The sequence below is a fragment of the Rhopalosiphum padi genome, chromosome 4, assembly GCF_020882245.1.
Source record: "Rhopalosiphum padi isolate XX-2018 chromosome 4, ASM2088224v1, whole genome shotgun sequence".
Taxonomy (NCBI): domain Eukaryota; kingdom Metazoa; phylum Arthropoda; class Insecta; order Hemiptera; family Aphididae; genus Rhopalosiphum; species Rhopalosiphum padi.
The window spans coordinates 24,397,124-24,413,489 of NC_083600.1; the positions used below are offsets into that span (position 1 = coordinate 24,397,124).

Here is a 16,366-nt window from a genome sequence, read left to right on the forward strand (position 1 = left end):
TAAAATAATGTTAAAATCCAATGTACTAAAAATTAAATTACTAACACGGTAATATCTTTCCTTTAGGTATGATAATACTCCAAATATACTTTACTCTAATTTACTATAGCTAAAATCTGATTAATTTGTCTTATCAAATTACACATTTTGAATAAAATAAATAAAATCAGATTAGATAAGTAAGCTGCTGGAAGGAATAAATTCAATTTTTTAGACCAAGCAATCGTTCAAAATGCTATCGAATGCTTGGGCCATGTCTAAAAAAGCTCTTAAACAATATTCATTATTTTTAAATGAGATTTATATTTTGTAAGTGTACATATATACTTAATCCACTTGTTGAATGATTTTTCATGAACTAATGAACAGTATGCGGGGTATTACACTTTTAGATAGTATATATTTATGGTCTAATTGTTTTGAAGATTCAATTTTTCAAATAATTCTGCTAAAATTGGTAGTAGACTTATAATTCTATAAGGCTATGGCAGAATTTTGTGTTTATATAGTTTTTATATTAGTATAACAATGAACAATTTACAAATTAAAGGAAACTGAGAAAACATCATCATGGAATTATAAATAAATCTGAAAAGTACTAAAATGCCTAACCAACTCAATTTATAATTGGTTAAGTATAGTATCTTGTTTGTGTTTGTAATTAAATCGTATCAAAGCCAATCACTTAATTTTAGTTTGTTGATTATGTTTTTCAGTTTATTTGGAGTAGTATATTTTGCTAAGAGAGACATTAGTAATCGACTAAGAAAGCAAGCTATATCACTTAGTAATCAGATTCGGGATATATATTTTTAGTTTGTGTAAATATTTTTGAATAATGATCTCAGAAAAGGTCAACTTTATCATTGTTTGAGATAGTTAGCACTTCGTTTGGTCTATCAAGAGAGATAGTTTGCTGTTTGGCTTTGAGAATATTTTTGGTAATTTTTCACGAAGAACAATGTTTAATTTTTATTGCTAGTATTTGTATTTGTTATTATTATTATTATTTATTTATGTCCAAGTGTCGTCTCAACGTCTTATAGCCACGTACAATCTCCTATGAATTTGTCATGAAAAGTACCTATTATTAAATACATTTTTAATTGTCTACTTTAATTGTCTATTTAATTAGTTTATAATTTATATAGGTCATTATAAAATGATTTAAGGAAAATGTGTGTTATAATCAGTATGTATAATTATTATAAACACGTAACGTAGACATATACTTATTTAAAATATATTTATTATTAAACAGATGCTGCATAAAATATATTTACTATTTTCTCAATACTGTATATGCATATTTATATTAAATAATAAATGATGTTTACTTCAATAAAACACCTATCAGTTGGGAAAAAAATGACGGATGTCTTGAGATAAATGTTGTTTACAAAAAAAATTGAACGTCTATAAAGTTAAAGTATAAACATAAAATAAATAATAGAAGACTGGTGTTGAAGTGATGTACGTCATACAATGATGACAAGAGAATATATTTTGACGAAGGAGAATTAATATTTGAAAAGTGAAAATAACACTAGAGAAACATATGGAGACGTATACGAAATATTTGGGTACAATTCAAAGGCTACAAGAAGTAAGGGTCATTTATATGAATAAACCAATATTGAATCTGTTCATTCAAATTTTATTTCAGGTATAATATAACATAATCATGTTAATTATTTACTATCAGTATCTGATAATAATGATAATATAACAAACTTAATTATAATGCATTTTCTTCCTTTTGTTCAAAATATTACAATATTACGTTGACATACTAACAGTTGATGATAAAGCAGTTAGTAAAAGCACATTTTTAAAATTAATAATTATTTATATTATTATGATATTTTATGATATGATGGGATTTTAACTGCAATTTTGGTCAATATTTCTTACTAGCTATTTGCCCAGTTTTGGTTCTATAACTTCTAAAACTTTATTTACTCAAGACCTAAATATATAAGTAATAAAGTTGTATACTTTCAAACACAAATTATAGAAATAATATTAGATGAATTCATGTCGCGAAATTTAAATTACTGTTAATCAAATCTTAAATTGAAAGTTATTTTGTCATTTATATTGTTACTTAATAAAATAATATCAAACATTAACCTTTACAAAAATTGCTTCAACGATTTTGTTTCATCATAACATATTTTTATTATATTTTTTAAATTAAAAAATATAATAAATTATACTTTTAACTTTTGAAGAAAAGTTATTAAAATGTAAAAAAATTTCGAATATATCTAAATTCTTAAACAAATTAACTTATATTTCATATGAGTATATTATGTATCATATCTTTCGTATCTTTATTTCTAAACATTTTTATAAGTAACGAATTAAAAACAAATTAAAAACATATTTATTGTTTTCATTATTTAATAAATGCCTAATAAATGGTATGAAACTATGAATCAATCATATATATTCTAATGTGCTTATATTATTAATATTGTTATTATTATAATTTTTTTTGGGGGTCATATAAAATATCACAGTTTAAATATGAAATTATTAACTGTTATATCTTTTGTTATATACTCCCTTCTAAAAAAAAAAAAAAATAATGTGTGTTTAAAATTCTAAAAGATAATAATTTAAAAATTCGAACTATTAATTATTTTTTATAAAACTTTGCGATCCCACTTTAATTATTACAAACAACAACAAAAACATGCATTGGTATTGTATTTTCAAATTAATATAACTATTGTGTTATTACATAGATAAGTGTGCGTTTTTCGATTAAATGGTATTTCTTTCAATAATACAATAAAAAAAAAAAAACGTGTAAAAACATCAAAAAAGAATTCTATTGAAAGCTTTATTCTTTGCTACAACCACACATAAAAATAACCCCCTTCGTAGATGTAATATTATAAAATATATTTCTTTAAAGGGAATTTTATTGATTGTAAAATTATATTTTATACGTTTTACGACATTTAGAGTAAAAGCTATTTTTCTATATTTCGTTACTCTCGAATAGATGTTTCATTGAATTTACAAATACATTTTTACTGACATGTTTCACATCGTCACAGTTTATTTTGTTATATAGCACTGAACACATTTTATATATTTTACCTAGCAATATTAAATGTTATAATGCCTCTCCAAAAGTTAGATTATTGCACACTATATATTAATGCACTTATACAAAACTTACTGCAATAGTGATTTGTAAATACATACGCATTCCTAAAAAATCGGGAATTCGAATTCGAATATTTTTCTTCAACATATTGTATATGTATAAATAATAGCAATAATAATAAAAAGTATATCTCAATTTAACGAAAGGTTAATTAATTCGAATACTAAACTTAACAGAGAAAAATATATTTTTCTTAATATATAAGATTTCCTGTTGTGTATTAACAATAGACAGAGACAACTCAGGCGAGTACGACATCCACTTAATAATAAAATACGTGTGAGTTTATCTGTTTTTGTGACATTGCAAATTCATGACAATTTGTCACCTTATGCATTGGTATTATATATATGATGCATATATATTATATTTATATATCCTTGTAGATTAGGAAAAGCTGTTAACGAAATACATCGTCTGAAAAGTATGACGGATAAAACTTTGAGTAATAAAAGTTTATAGAAATTGTATATGAATATTTCGCACTTCTGCAGTATATATTATGCAGTCATTTCAATGTATTTCGTTTTAAATCTACTAAATCAAAGATATAAGTAACGCTGCATAAGCTACTAGAAGCTATATACTTTACTTGAATGTGATGGTATATATACGTATATAAATCCTTCAAAACGTGTATGAGGTATACTGACGGGAGATTAGTAAACAACTCATTAGGCTTATTATAATAATAATAGACGACTGTAATCCCAAAATACGTTGGTATACGTATTTAAGTGAAACACCAGGAAAATTATTTTCTTTCGTCGTAAAATATAAACCATTAGGATTAATTCAGTTAAAAATATAAAATATATACAAGTGACACAAAAAACGGAATTATTTGTTCTAAAATCGATAAATATACAGTGAATAAATAAATATATAGATATAATCTTCATAACAATTGAATACAAATAAATAATAATGTAAACATTTACTTACATTTTTCAGGTTCTGAGCAGAGCTAAGAATATATTGATTTTACAATGATGTGTGTTTACTTGTTAATTTTTGTGTCTGAAGACACTTTTTCTAATGGAAAAGTTGCTTTGATTAATATCTTCGAAAGAAGGTTTTTGTAGAAAATTGGATCCATTAGGCACTTTTGAGAAGTAAAAATGAATATTCTCAGTAAAATAATCAAAAAGTTAAAATAAAAAAGGCCATCAAGAAAGTAACCAGTAACAGATTTGCTATAATATCTACAGTATATTTTGAGTGAACCTTGTCATTGAGTATCTCACGGTTTTGGATTTATTAAATTTGAACTCAACGATAAACCAAGATCATTAGACATTTTAATAATAATTTTAAAATCTTAACCCCTCTAATTTTAATTTTTAATGTTCGAACTCTTCCTTGATTATTTTATTAAGCACTGAGAATTTTAAAATTTTACTACCAAACGTACCAGATACTTGTCGGAGAAAATTTAGAATTTAGTAAATTAATGAACCATCAGTGAAATAGATTTCCGTACAGATTTCCAATCGACCTATTCTAACCACACTAGTGTTATAGATGTACATTAATATATAAAGGTTCTATAATATATTAGCACGGGGTATAAGCCAATTTACAGGTGTTCATCGCTTATATTATTATAGTCATGTTATTAATAATAAGTGCGTTTATGTTTAAACCCTGATGCAACAATCAAAAACGTATTTAAATTGTCGTATTATAGTAATACTATAGTACATAGTACATAGTACGAATAAGGGTGTAAAGTATATTATAATATCACTTGCAAGATCAACATTCATAGACATTTTTCAGCTATATATAAACTCTAAAAATAATAATATGTAACTACTAACTTCGTTTAAAAACCCATTATTTCACATAGGGTACTATATACACAGCTCTCTAGTATGATTTATGATTATTACAATTTAAAGTTATTAGTTAGTTTAGGTTAGGTTGTTTAATTAGTTAAAATTACTAAACAATAAGATTTGTACGTTATATTTTGTGGTTTATACTTGAATATACTCTAATACATTGAATTGCTACGAAGGCACTTAGGATAATAGTGGACTATTTTCATAAAATTTTAAACAATAATCAATATATTATAGTTTTTAATATCCAGTTGAGAGAAAAATTATACAAGTTTTTACAATACATATTATAATGCATAATATAATAAGACGTCGGAGGTAATTAATGAGATAGTTAATTATATTTTTGTAACGTTGTTTTTATTTTAATTATTTCGTTGATCTATTATAATTCATGGTGATTTTAACAGATTGTGGTTAGTGGTTTAGGTTTAAAACATATAAACGAACAAACATTTAATTCTTCGTAGCTCAAGGTCGTGTTTAAGCTAGTTTTTCGCTATAACGAAAATTAAAATTCAAGTACATGAAATATTGAAGCCATCGTCAGATGTAATAAATAAATGTGTACGAGTGTCCTTTCGCTAGCAGTAAAGTAAATCTGTTAAAACGTTATCCCGTTTAAATTAAATTGTTTGAATTGTATTTGATTAGTACTTTGTAAGACAAATAGCATAAGGTACACATTTTTATCAGAAATATATATATATTATTTTTATTTTTGAGTATGAACTAGTCAGTATGTCACATAAAAATTATGTCATTGATATACTTAATATAAATTTAATTACATTAATTTTATGTCTGTTAAAAATACAATTATTTTAAAGTATTATCGGGTATAAATTATAAATATTTTTATTGGTATAACATTTTCTCTTCAAAGCATGTCACTAATAATAAATCAATTTTTATTGATATAAAACTTTTATATTAATAATTACGCTACGAAGATACTTTTTGAAAGACCGAAGGAATATCCACAAAAAAAAAACAATTTAATAATGTAGACTTTTAAAAATAGGAACACTTATCTATTTTACCAACTTATTATTTTCTTCATGATGGTTGTACACCGCTCGAGGTATTTTGGCATTCTGTACGCGTTAACACACGCGTGACTCCCGTGACGTCCTTTTGCGAGCTTAACTAAGCGCATGACCATCCCTACTCACCATTCATAACATGTGTGTGTGTCCCGTTTGTATATGTGGATAGGTTATATGTAATTTCGACATTTCATTTGTTACACCTTTACCCCTCTTCCCCAACAATCATAAATTACAATGCCACTTTTGTTAATTATTCTTGTTGGGGTTCAGGCAGTATTGGTCGGCGGAGTACAATTTCTGAAAATTACCCGTCCGAAATTCCGTGGTAGTATAATAATATATTATTAGGCGCCTACCCTGCGGTCCTACGCCTTTGTTTATTATATATACTGTACACCTATGTCTTAGGCATCAGTCGAGGTAATCGGTTTGTATAGTCCAACGAGTCATCGCACGTCCGAACCATGCTTAATCCAAAGACATTAAAATCATTTTTTTTTTAAATCCAAAAACTTTAAAAAGCTTTCAATTTACTAATTCCTCAGTAAAAGAATATATATAAATAAATACTCTTCAAAAAATATTTTGTTATTTTAATTTCAATAGTGTTAGTATTATTTGTGCCAAAAATGAAATTTGTGTAAGGGTGTTGCTAAGATTTTTTGATTGTTTCATACTTTTAACAATCGGTATGGAGTATAAACTAATAATATTTTTTGTTTGCTATCTTAAAATATATACAATAGTTGAAAACAAGAAAACTGGCAATGACACATAAAAATAATACCAATTTATAGGTTATAAAATAAAAATGGAAATCCAGTGTATTCTTGTTTGCTATTTCAGAATATAAACATTAATCAAAAACAAGATAGCTGACAACGACACATAAAGGCAATCACACAAATTATTTTATAGTTTTAGTATAGCAGTTGAGTTCCATAATATAAAATTTTATTGTCGTATAAGTATTATAAAATTATTAATTTTCATACATTTTTATATTAGGTTCAGCCCGTGTATGTATATATAAATAAATAAAATTAAAATTAAATGTTAATTAAGCCAAATCCACATAGAAAATATTTTTACCGAAAATGGATTTATGTATTTATTTAATAAAAGTTATGCCTACTTATACTATGAAATATTTGTTAGATTTTATTGATAAACACACAATAAAATTGTAATTAATTAGTTATAAAACTATAAAGTTAAATAACTCAAATTATTTCTGTATTTTGGCGTCCAAACGATTGCGACCAAATAGTAAATTAATCACGTTCATTTATCCTTTTTTTTTTTTATAATATTAATTATTAGGCATGTGGGGGTAAATCATTAATTATTATTTAGGATTTTTTTTTTGATTTTTTTATTGATTATGTATAATATTATTTATTATAATCAAAAAAATAAAATTGTCAGCACTTAATTAACTGAATCGGAAAATTTTAAAAATTAATTTCCTGAATATGTCTCCTGAGTATATTATTGTACGAAATGGTAGATTGGATAGGCCTGTCATTTTGCACAACAATTAGGTAACTTCTTAGAAAATGTCATGACCTAGCTGCCTTTATACAACTCGAACAATTTAGAAAAGAGTACACCTTAAAGATTTCTTTGAAATTTTCTCTGATTCCTCTGGAAGTTAGTAGATTCTTCTTACTCCAAACCTCCCACCGTTGAAAATAAATTACAGATCTTATGGCTGTTAATATGAAAGATTTTGTCAATATAAAATATTTAAGTATACTGCACACATAAAACTTAATAATTCTATATTATTGATAATTAACCATATTACTATACCGTTTTTGAAATTTAAAATAGAATAGGTACTAGAATGTTGCCTTATGAATATAAATACCTATATAAATCTTATATAGCAATACATATTGCTACTATATATGTATTTTTGGCAGTAGGATGTATCGCTACAACCACTATTATAATCAATAGCTAAATGTTAAAAATTAATAAAAACAATCACAAAAAATATAGGCAAGTGGGTACCACTCTGCTGTGCATTAGTTGTAAAGTGGGCCACTATTATGAGTGTGTTAAATTTGAATTTATTAATATATTGACTATTGTATACAAAAAACAATTCTGAGTGAAGACTACAGTGTGTCAAAGTGTCTGTCCATATCTTTAAGTATAATCATGGTATAGCACTATAGCTATTAAGGTCATTAATTTTATTTTTAGTATAACATTTGTTTTTTTCCAAAAATATTATATTAAATACTATAATATTATAAGTATTTGATTATTATAAATATAATAAGTATTTATATTTTATACTATATTTTATACACTTACATCAACTCAAAATTGAGAAACCTCTTTCTGTAAATACCATAAAAGTCCCCATGAATAATATTTTTATTTTATAACAAAATAATAACATTCATTGTTAAAATAATATGTTATTTCGTACAAATTTAAACTTAAAATATTTATACAAAATAATTGCTTTCGTGTATTTTTTAATTTTCATATTAATATTAATATTTATTGCAAAACGTATAAAAAACTTATATTAAATTTTCAAATCTTAAGTAGATATAAACAAACATTTTTTTATGAATGTTTAACTATAATAAAATTTGTAATTTTCGAAATTTTGTTGAATTGATATTCGTAATATTAAGTTAATTTATTTATAAAAAATCTTGTACCTACACTAATTCCTAACCCATAATTCAAATAAAACATTTATTCAAACTTCAAAATTTAAATGTTTGAATGAACAAATTTGTGACAATAAATTTTCAATATATTTCAAATGGAAAATTAACCACTTATTATGAACCTTGTATCGCATTTTCAAACATTCATACATTTTTTATCAACATTTATAAAAATAAAAAAAGAAAAGAAAAGAAAAAGAAAAAATTTAAATTGTCCCTAGATAGCTCAAAAAAAGTCAAAGTATTTTGAAAATTTCACCATAGAGATAAATTGATAATACAAATACTTTGGTGACTATTTCAAGTTTCTACAGTTATTTGTTTTTAAATTACAATAAACAAAGAAATCAGAACAGTCGAAAACTGATTTAGCGTAAAATTCCCGTTTTCCTTGATTTTTTGTTTGTTTTTCCCGAAACCATCCACACGTTGAAAATCTAAGCAGTTTATGAACTATTTATCGTGTACACACAAACACATAATAAAAACAACCATCATTGTAAAATCAATACATTCATCGCTCCGCTCAGAATTTAAAATACCTATATTTATCGTTTTTTACTCAAGTACCTAATTATAAAGAAACTGCTTAGACTAAAAAAAAATACGTTTTTGAATAAGGTCTTACAAGAATGTTGATATTTTTCTGGAACTTCGGATCGATGTTTATACTACTGTGTAGTTACTAGTTCCACATACCCTCTAAATCCGACTGATATGTATTGTTTTATCTACACATATCTTCACCCGACGTGAAGCCAACTTGAGGAGAGCGATGGAAATATTTAATACATCGACCGTCGTCGTAAATAAAAGCATTATAGACGGAATTAAAAACAAGCATTATATGAGTATTATAATATATTACTAGAGGTCATATTATAATCAAATATCGTTTGTACTGCAATATATTATATTATATATTTTATATTGTTGTTCTTTTAGCTTGCGGCAACCGGTTTAGAAATACCTATTCATATCGTGTGGCGAGACTGTATTCTTCGTCAACTGCGCCTACTGCGAGTGTTTTCATAACAAACGGATCATCGGTGATGTGAATATAATATATTAACCGCTATATTATGAATCACGAATTCAAGGACTGTATAACGTTTGTATTTCACACAGTAAATCGAAAGGGACATAAAAGTCGACAGTTTCCCCGGCAGCTACATTTTAAAAGTGTATTTTTTTAAGTTATTTTTATAAGATTCCTAGCTATAAGTACAAAAATACACTCTCAAGTTGGTTCTATTTATTTTCAATTTGATAAATAATAGATATGTAATATTATGTATTTTATAAACATAATAGTTATAAAGTTTATATATAAATGAGTTAATTTAAATTACAATCATTTTTTTAATATACATATTAATTATTTACGAAAATAATGTTCGATATCTGTTATTGTATTAATAACATTATTTTATATCAGGCATAATATATTATTTAACCAAATTATTTTTCATAAAGTCTGACTATTCAAAGATGAATTATCACTTAATTTAAAGCACAAATTTAGAGTTTATATTTCAAAATTTATTTTCCACAATCACCATATTGCATTTTAAGTTTTGATATTCTAAATCTAGTGGAAAATTATAACTTGATGTAATTCTAATATTTCTGCAGTCGTGTTTGACTTGCACAAGTTCTACAGTGTAAGTACCTCTAAACTACATCTTATAATAATAAATAAAAGAGTGTCTGAGTTTTGTAAATTACATTTAAATATTTGATGCGTATATAATGATTGAGAAATTTGAATAAGGCGTGCAAAAACCCGATTTGTAATAAGAATAACAGATAATATACTTAAATTAAATATAAGAAGTTAATAAACAAAATTAAATAGAAATATACCTGTTATAAGAAAAATAAAAATAAGACAACAGCAGGTAATTTGTTCTAATATATGTATTTAATAATAAGTAATAGTGTATAATATAAGCTTGCATAGTTAATGTATAATAACACATAAACAAACTAATTTGCGTTATATACATTTTCGACGATTATTTTATACATAAATTAAATTTTCTGTGCGGGTTTATTTATCTCAAACAAATAATTTACATTACACACTATTGTTTAGTAAATTTTAACAAATGTGTATTATCAAGATATAGCATTTTGTTAATTTATAAAATCGCTTATGGCATATTCAAAAATATCATAAATTAATAATCGATATCTATATGATCACAAACGTGTTGTGGGTCACCGCGTCCTACGAAAACGTACTAAATTAAATTTCAATACTAAAAAATTATAAACGTGACTTTCGGTACACAGGTACACTGCAGGGTGGAAAAATAAGAATTTTATCCGATATGGATCTCGTATTTTGCGGTAAACCATCCGTATGATACATGAATTTATAATTTTTTTTTTTTTATGAAGAAGAAACATGTTTGGCTTGATAATTATACTCAAATTTCAATACTTGTGACTGTGAATAATAATTATTTCATTTAAGTATTGGTAAATATTTAATATTCTAACTTCAGGTTTAACATTGATTGCATTTTAATTTATCATTTAATATCCACTACCCTGACTTTTAAATATTAGTTTTCAGATAAAAATATAAAATTCGGAGACAGCACAGATTGTATGTCTGTTATTAGTTAATAATATACCTAAATTTGCGCCTGATTTGATATTATTGATATTTTAAAATTATCTTAGGAAATTAAAAATATTATATGAAAATTAGATTTAAACATACATTTTATTAACTGTAGTTCACTGAATACACAAATATATCATAATAATTCATAACCATATTGCAGTAAAATATATAGTTGTCCTTTATATTATATTCTTGTAGTCTAATGGATATCGTTAAAACTCAAAGGAATGTCACGTGTATTTGCGTGCATCTTAAACTTTTATTATAATAATTATAATGGTTGATTTATTGTTCTTACTTTTCACTAAACCAAATTAAACATACCTATTTGAGCAATAAAACAAATTATAATAATGTCATTAATCATCATGAATAAATTATAGTAGAAGATATTTTCCTTATAAATGACGATTGTTATCAAATGTATATTAACATTATTAACTAATCACTATATAATAGATAAACTATAAGATTATGTATTCAACCAAAATTTGATTTAACACTTAAATAGGTAGGTACACACTAACGACTACTCGAAATTATATATACTCGTGTAAACTAAACGCATGTAATTTAATTATTAAACTATAAACATTAGATTTTATAACTCCTATTCGTTAATTATTTTTTATAATAATATATAATAATATTATATATATATTATATATATATATCTACTCGTATATACTTAATGCAGTTATTCAAATATAAAAGAAGAGAAAAAATCCTAATAAGATAATTATATTATACATTATCTTCTTACTACCTACTCGATACTGATATTCGTGAACAATACTAATACAGTCATACCTATTATCCTATACTGATTATATTTACATTAGCTTTTTGAATATTTAATATGTATATTATAATATCAATTCCACCTGAAAATTATTTGTACATTATAAAAATTTTCTATTTCAAATTCCCAGTTCATTTGATTCCTTTTTTCTCTTATATTCCTGTATTTTTGTGGTAACTTTAATATTATATTTCGTGTTCCTATATTGCAATACTCTAATTAATATTTTATCCCAACCACCGCGTTGACCACCATTACACGTTGATAATTTAATTCACTATACAGTATGTTTTCAGTGTCAAATTCGTTGGTCACTGAGAATGAATTATTTAATTTGAATCCAAAATTAGATCAGAGAATAAAAAAAAACTAATTAGAGCGATCGAGACAGGTGGATGATCAGGATCTTTTTCCAGGAATAATTAATCATATTAGATACATTATTATTAGTTTGTATGTTTTAGTATTATAATACGTGGTGAGGCGGTTAAACTAAAATTTACCAAAATCATACTGTACATTATATAATTATATGGTTATAACATAATTTTATTAATTATTATTAACAACTAATAAGTAAATTCTAAGTATCAAACGTATACTACAAAATTATGCACCTAATTATGTTCATTATGTACCTTAAAATTTCACTGTGTATAGAAAATACCGAAAAGTTATAAACTTATAACTTATATAAGTTATAATTAGTATTATCGAAAAGTGGTATGTAAAATATATTTCATTTTTTGCCGTTACTTGTTAGTTTTTTCCAATTATTAAAAAAAAACTGCGATTATTCTACTTTTGAACAATGTATACTAACTACATATTTTATCGATGGCGTATTTTTTCAGTGGCGGTATTTATATATTTCGTTTATGCCGTTTAAGATTTGACAGTAATAGTGTGCACCAAAACTCCACTGGTACTATACGTATTACGTAAAAAATCGGCATTGCGGATGATGCACATTGAGTGCTCATGGTATTATCCTGAGCATGCAAATTAAATGTAAAAACACTACGTTAGTAGTTCATTAAATGTTGATCAATTCGAATACATTGTTCTCATTAAGTGTAAAAAGTGCGTAAAATAAAAATAAAAGCTATCAGTATATTATCTCATTTTTGTAGCATCACTGAATAGAATATGAAATAATAATATACCTATGATGGATTGATAGTTGCGATAAAAAAAGGAATTTTCCACATTCCTCAGTAACACATCAAACATATTTATTTAACTATGAAAGTAATTATGACTCAACATACTAATTGTTTCTAAATACATTCATAAATAAAATTTGCTACCAAAAACCACCCTCGTGTTAAAGATTTAATGGTTTTTTCTACTGCCAAAAGCCCAAAACTGTCTTCAGACACAAAACTAAAACACTTCATTGTTAAGATAATACATCAAACCATACAAATTATTATATTAAATCCAAAGTTTAACACATACAAGTTTGCATTACAATGCAATATTATATATTGTAATAATATCATACGTATCATAATCGCTTCGATATTTATTTTTTATATTTGATATAATACCTAATATCGTCAATCATTGTTACGCGAACATAATAACGATATTATTATAGCCACATTAAATGTAATCGTTTGCGAAACATAATATGAATAAATACGAATATTCTATACATAGGCGTGTACCAAAATTGTATATAAAAATTTCAAACTGCAAATTGTATACTTCACCGTCAAACGAAAATGTTAGCGAAAATTCTTGACTTTACATGGTTGAAAACCAGAAGATATGTGTACTTACAATATTTTAATTCTATGTAACTTTATAATTAAAATCATAAAACCTTTAAGAAGAATAAATAATGGTATTCATTTATTTTTTAAACTGCAATGAATTGACTCAAAATACCTCTAATTATTAAGTCCGTCCAAAAAAACAATAATATGGTAAATAAAATTAAATTAGGTCAAATGTTTTGGTTAGTTGAAAATAAAGGTATTTTGTACCTTTAGAAAAAATAATGTGTATGGTAATAAGCACGAAGGTATAATATTACGTTTAATGATCTTTATGTATAATTAACCATTATTTTTGTATAGTTTTTGTGTTGCCGAGTTTTCATGACTCGTTGCATATTGTTTCAAACATATATAAATTACAACAGACTGTCAGACTAAATAGCATTTTTAGAAAATAAAATTATTATTTTATATGTCCTCAAAAAATACCTATAAGTACTTCAAAATTAAATGTTCCTTTTTTTATTACATTTTTGTATATTCGAGTTTTTTTTTTATTTAAATTTTAAATAATTAACTTGCCATACATTATATATATATTTACACTCCAATTACTATTAGCATTTAAAACAATTTAAATTTGTATTAAAATTGCATTACCGCGGAGATTATTTAGTAATCATGATCTACGCGTAGTATAATATGCATAGTAATTATTTATCATAGCTACAGTATACATTAAGTAAGAATAATATTTAAGGTATTATATATTCTTGCCGTTTTATAAAAATATACTTTGCGTTATTTGCGTGAATACGGACGATAATTAAATAAATCTAGATAATTACAATACTATATAATAATACTGTTTGTATCAAGTATAATATCATATATTCATCTTGGGATTATAGTTTTAAAAGTACTCTTGGAAATTTATAGCCGGTAACTTTAATATTTAGATCATCTATACCAAGAAAAAATGTCTGTATATTTGATGATTTCTATTGTTCCTTCTTTCCACTTTTCATTCAATGATTCAAATGGGATGTCTAGATTTCAAAAAACTCAAAGAGTATTTCATAATATCCTTAACGATGGGAGATATCAAGTATTTTGTATATTATCTAACAAATTTTTATACTCTCGTTTCTTCGCGGAACTAGTGGAGCTATATTGGCGAGGATTTGTAATCACCGGATTTACGAGAACTTGATTGTTCTTGTTATCGTCCGTATAAAGTTTGATGACATTTTTATTAAATATTCAATTTTGTATAATGAGCACTCCTTGCTCCGTTTGCCAAGATATACAGCAAAGTAATTGTAAAAATAAAAATAAAACACATGTTTTAGAACCCTAATTAGTTCCAGCTCAAAATTAAGTAGATGTTAGTTTGATTTGATTTTTCTCACGCTCTAGGTGCTACTTGTAGTTAAGTGATTTATTGATATTGACTAATGGATTCCTTATGGATGTCCTTCATTTGAAATACTATTATTGTAAATCCATATGTCTTATGTTATATTATTACGCTTCTTGATTAGCTTATACTTAAGTATTTTAGAATGTTTGAGTAGTATTCTATTGGTCCATATAGTATAGACAGCAATCAAATCAAGGTAATATAAAATATATAATATATCATAACATTCGCGAAATTTAATTTTGAGGACTGGGTTTTATACATATACATTTATTTAAATCCTCCAATTGTTGGTAAAAATATAAACATATATATTTTCTACTTTTGAATCAATATTATACAACTTCTATGACGTAATTCTACAGTTAAGCTTGATGCACTAATTGCTTTTCATTTTAACAGCATCTCTTGTTTATGTTTAATATTTTTGTTTTATCGTGTATATTAGGTACATTGTGTAAATATCATCAGTTAAATCGAAACATTTTGTAAAAATATATAATCAATAGATAGTTGATTTGTTGTCTAAGTGTCATTGGTCGACCGAAAATTTAATTAGCTATATAACGGTCAACCACAACAAAAACGTATTACGTAAAATGAAAATCTCAAATAAAAAAAAATAAATAAAAATAACCCCAAACTTTAGCTATTATATACATTGTATAACATCATTACGTCTATTATACAGACAACATCGTGTTACGCTCCTAATTTTCAGGCTAAAAACAGTCAGATGTTTCTTACAGTAGCTAAAGCTATTAACGTAAACTTTAATTATTTATTTATAAAAAACACTAATTGACAAATACAAAATAAGATAATATTTTTTTATAAGTTGAACAATTAGAAAATAAAATGAAATATAAAATAAATATATAATACCAAGACTATTGTGTATAGGTTGAAATTTTATAATGTAAGTAAATAAACATTAAAAAATATATTACCGCTTAGTCGTACTTCTACCTATATGTTGAATGAATCTCATCAT

The 16,366-nt window shown here is 24.9% G+C and overlaps 1 protein-coding gene across 2 annotated transcripts in view; it reads right to left on the reverse strand.

Moving 5' to 3' along the window:
- The window catches only part of LOC132929165 (arrestin domain-containing protein 3-like), a 76,548-nt gene that overhangs the window by 52,080 nt on the left and 8,102 nt on the right, over positions 1 to 16,366 (reverse strand). The gene's annotated exons all lie outside the window — the stretch shown is intronic.